The following is a 5,527-nucleotide window of genomic DNA, read 5'->3' on the forward strand; positions in this document are numbered from 1 at the left end:
TAACATACAGATCTTAACGATACAAGACAATTTCACGAAACACTGCGCAGCAGTAGCCTTACCCGATATACGAGCCCGAACTATCGCAGAAGCGTTAGTACAAAACTACATATCTCTCTACGGGTGCTCCCGAGTCATACTATCAGACCGTGGTACCTCGTTTACGAGCAAGCTGCTGGCAAAATTGGCAAGCATTTAAAAAATTCGTAGAGTAACGACTTTGGGATACTATCCTCAGTCTAATGGTTCTTTAGAAAGAAGCCTTCAATCTCTCGTGGAATATTTAAGAGTTTTCATCGACTCATTCCACGACTGGGATGTATACTTGCCAATGGCAATGTTCAATTACAATACCTTAGTTCATGTAGGTACAAAATTTACACCTTACGAGCTACTCTTCTGTAAAAGAGCTCGTGCCCCAACAGAATTTCCTGACTATGGAAAAATCGATACGTACCCAGAATATTTCGTGGACTTAATTAACAGATTAAGTACCTCAAGAGATATTGCTCGCGACAACTTGGTCAAGGCCAAGGTCAACTCGAAGGAAAGATATGATAAATCTTTACACCCCGTAAATTTCAACGTTGGCGATTTTGTCTACTCGCTTAACGAAGCGAGAAAGGATAAACTAGACAACTATTACGCGGGCCCCTTCAAAGTCATTGAGATCACCAATAAGGGTAACCTCGTTATTGAGCTCCATAACGGGAAACAAATAATCAAACACCCAAGCAAATTAAAACCTGCATTTGAGTAATAGAAATAATTTTGTCGAAGTTTTTGTTTCAGGTAACTCGAAAACCATGTGGATCCTCAAAAGCCTCCTACTGCAGTGGCTTATTGATGGCGCAGTAGTAGAGTTCCTGACCATATCACCAAGCAAATTCAATCCAGGATTAACGTTCGATAAATTCAAAAAAATACATCTGGTGAAACGAGAATGGAAAGTAATATCAGCTATCGACATCAGCGCTCTAGTTAACCTAGCTTCACATCGAATAGAAGACAGCATGCAAACCAGAGACAGTTGTACGAAATTATTGACCGGGCCAGAATGTCTAACATACATGAAATATGAGACCTTGTCTCAGTTAAGCCAAGATAAAATAGATATCGTCAACAGATTGAAACAAAATCTTCAAAATACAAAAATTTCACACGTAGATCAGCGAATGTCCAGGGCTCCTTGGTTTGGGTTCATCGGCAAAGCAGCAAGAGAAGTTTTCGGCCTCATGGATATGGATGATCAAGAACACATCTCAAAAGAAATAGATAGATTATTTAAAGATCAAGCGGAAATAACACACTTAATAGGTGAGAACACGCATATAATCAAGGCCGAGATAAACAAGATCCTGTCACATGAGCAGAAAACAGACCTGACGGTGAAACTATTGAACGACAGAGTTAATGAATTTGCTAGAGCCGGTCAACAGATGGAAAGGAAAATGGAATTTCGTCAACACCTGATAAAGCTTTCAGAAGAAAGAGAACGTCGCCTAGTCGCTCAAATTCGCTATCTGAAAGAGGCGGAAGAAGCTATTCATAACTCAAAATTGGGAATAATCCCAGGGGGAGTATTATCTCCGGAACAACTCACTAAAGCTTTAAGAGAGGTCTCACAACGATTTCCAGAGCTAAACCCACCACAGCCTCTAGACCATATAAATCTTCAAGTCCTCAGCGCAGTAGCCAAAGTAGAAGCAGTGAGATCGAAGGATGTATCCCTGACTAAACTTACTATACCTCTGCTAAACAAAAACATTTTCGAATCTTACAGAATGATTCCAACAAGAACACCTCGAATTATTAGCGGTATTATAAGGAGCATACTGGTCCGACCGAAAACAAAATTTTTAGCAGTCGACTCAGGGACAGACCATTACTTCCTTGCTGAAGAAGAGTTCATACGATCCTGCAAAGAAATAGCGGACGAGCTGACATGTCATCCCGACCTGACCATCCACAAAATAAGTGACACCACGGACTGTGAACCACGGTTATTCACGAAACCGTCATTAGACACTATGGAATCTTGCGATGTGAGGATTTTTCCAACGTGCGAAACTCAATTCGTCAAACTGTACCAGGCTTATACCTGGCTATACTCAATTTGCGAACAAGGAAAAATGATTTTGAAATGCGGGCAAAACATCCGGCTCGAATACGCATTAAACAGCTCTGGGTTGTTATCCTTAAACCCAGGATGCTCACTGGAAAACAAATTCTTATACATAAAAGGAATAGAAGAAGAAATCACAACGAGTATCAACACCAGCTTTCCAGAAATAAATTTGGGAAACCACAACGACGAAATCTTAAAGGAAGGTAACACAGTAAACACCTCTATGGAAATGCAAAAACTACAAGTGTATGAATCGAGCTTACATTCACCATGGGGAGATAGCTTAAAAGGCAGCATCCACCGTATGGAAGAAACAGGGATGCACAGATAAGAAGAAACAACACACAGATTAATCACGGCCACAAACACAAGTTTAATAATTCTACTCACACTGTGGTGTATAGCCTTGGTAATCTACACCTGTCGGCAACATGGGTTTTCAAAGTCAAACCCTTAGCGGAAATCCTTCGGTATAAACAGGATCTACAAAAAAAAAACAAAATGAGAAAAATGATCTCGGAGAGGATAACATTGGATTCGAACTTACCTCCGCGATAGTAGAACCTCCACCAGAATTTAAAGATGTCTCCCATAATCCAAAGGAGAGCGGTGCGTCGCTCTCGATCAGCTACAAAATGAGCGTTGGGATTCAGACGAACGCACCGCCCCAACGGGCTTCACCTGCCCCGGTAGATCAAATAATCGCACAGAGCCTGGGAAATCCAAAATCAAAAAGGGTGACGTTCTCGACCGATAACATACTCGGGAAACAGACGTCTCACAACGGACCACATTACCACGTACACCGCCAAAGAGAGGAATCCATTTGGCTGCCTATGAAATCTGATAACGGTAAAAACAAAACAAAAAAAAAAAACAAAAAAAAAAAAAACAAAAAAAAAAAAAAAGAAAAACAACAAAAACAATAGAAAATCAAGTAATAACAATAATAGTGGCATACTTATTCCTTCTCAACTCCCGAGGCCTGATCTTAATATTATAGCTACTCATCAGGTAGTACAAAATTAAAAGACGAGAGCCTCGTGAGTCAACCTTCAAAAGAAAAAACAAGGGGGGGGGGAAGTTAATAGAGAGAAATAAAACAAATAAGAAAATGATTTGACGTTCCTTCTTTTCAAAAAGAAAAAATAAAGGGTTAAATTTTTTTTTTTTATTTTATTGAAGAAAAATTTATCAAGGAAGGTAAAAATTAGCGCGGAAAAACAAGTTTCTGATGTGGAATACTGCACACTCCTGGAAAAAATGGTTTTCCGTCCGTAGCGGCTTGGGGTCGAACAATCGCCAAACAAAGAAAGAAGCATCACTGGCTTGAAAACGGCCATTGAGGAACCGAAGAGCACGTCTTTGAAAAATCCTTTTCCGAAGCGGCACGATCTTTAGAAGCAAGTCCAAGGGACAAGCACTGACGATGTCGTCAAATTCTTCGTCGGAACAACAAAGAAGATACTATTAAAAAAAAAAAAAAAAAAATTTTAATTTAAGTTTCAAAAATAAAAATTTTGAAAATTTTCATAAAAGAATTTTCAATTTAAGTTCAAAGAAAAGAAAATTTTATAAATTTTTTATATAAAGCGAATTTTGATTTAGTCTCAAAAACAAAAAATTTTTATAAATTTTTTTGGGTTGTATATAAGAAGAATTTTGAATTAAGTTTAAAAAAGAAAAATTTTATAAAATTTTCATAAAAAAAATTTTTTAATCAAAAAGAAAAATTTTACAAAATTTTCATAAAAAGGATTTTAATTTAAGTTCCAAAAAAAAAAAAAAAATAAAAATAAAAAAAAATAAAATTTTTGAAAATTTTTTGAAAATTTTTTTAGGAAAAATTTTAATTTAAGTTTCAAAAAGGAAAATTTTATAAAATTTTCATAGAAAGAATTTTTATTTAAAAAGAAAATTTTAGAAAATTGTCATAAAAGAATTTTCGATGTAACTTTCAAATATCAAAATTTTGAAAATTTTCATAAAAGAATTTAGGTTGAGTTTTAAAAAGTAAAAATTTTTGTTTTTTAAAAAAAAAAAAATGTTTTACAAAGAAAAAAAAAAAAAAAGAGAAATAACGAGGTAATGATAAGAACTAAAAAAAAATATACGAAAATCTTACCTCCAAAAAATTATGACAGGTGTTGCCCCAATAATCAAGCGGTGATTCAGCGGGAACTACCTCCCACACACAATAACCGTGGATCCTCCATCTGCAAAAATGCCAAATGGGATCCTTAGGGGTCACCCAAAACCCAGGTATTGGACGAAGTAACTCCAAAAGTGCACCACGTTCCATGATACAAATTCAAACTAAACTCAAGGAAACTATTATTAAATTTTTATTATACACAACACTAATAACTTAACAGGAACTCACACTTGATAGTTTTCACACTAAACACTCGAGAGTAATTTCACTTATAGTATGTTTTAGAATCACAAAGAAAAAAATTTTCAATTAAAAATAGCAAATATTCTTTTTGCGGATTTCAATCCTTGAAAAAAGGGGTTTATGCAAATAGTAAATATAAATGCACCTTCACTCACTAAAATCTCCAAGACGAATGACTTATTCTGTCAAACGGAGTAATTTGATCCATAAAAATGCTTGATAAGATCGTAGAGCTACAATGCATCCACGATTTAAGAGCAAACTTTTTTTCACACATTAAAGTGAGCGAGAGGAAAAATAATATTATTCCAATGAGAATAAAAATTATGAAAACAAGCATAATAAAGGAACCCCAGCAAATAGAAGATTAACACATTCAAATTATAAATTAATAAAACAGAATTTACAGGTAACACACACTTATAAAAATTCAAAATTCTCATTACAACGTGGGCTTTGGCACGGAGGATCCAAGATTGAATAAATTTCAGAATCAAGTACAACTTATGATTTCACGAAGTCTAAATAATTAAAAATTTTCTTTTTTTTTTTTTTCCTTTTCGGCAACTAGATTTCGAAAACCTTCTTTGCAAAACCAAAATAAATAAAAATTTAAAAGATATAGGTAATTAATTTCTTCTTCAACAAACCAAACATCAAAAAATTTTCAAAAGACTTAAAAAAATTTTCAAAAACTCAAAATTTTTCAAATAACTCAAAATTTTGAAAATTTTCGTAAAAATCGGAAATGATTCAAATGAATTAAAAAATTCCATAGTTTTTGAGAAACAAAATAAACAAAAAACACAAGAATTTTGTAAACTGTCGTAAAAACCATAAAAACCACCACAATTATAAGATTATACTTAATATACTTGTAGAACACTATGAAACTATGGAGCTTGAACATTAAGTTTTATTATTTACATTATAGTACGTACAAACATAAGAATATTACTCAAAGCAAACAAATTTATAGAATAGTCTTAGCATTTATTGTA

This window comes from Microplitis demolitor, chromosome 6 (assembly GCF_026212275.2).
Source record: "Microplitis demolitor isolate Queensland-Clemson2020A chromosome 6, iyMicDemo2.1a, whole genome shotgun sequence".
NCBI lineage: Eukaryota > Metazoa > Arthropoda > Insecta > Hymenoptera > Braconidae > Microplitis > Microplitis demolitor.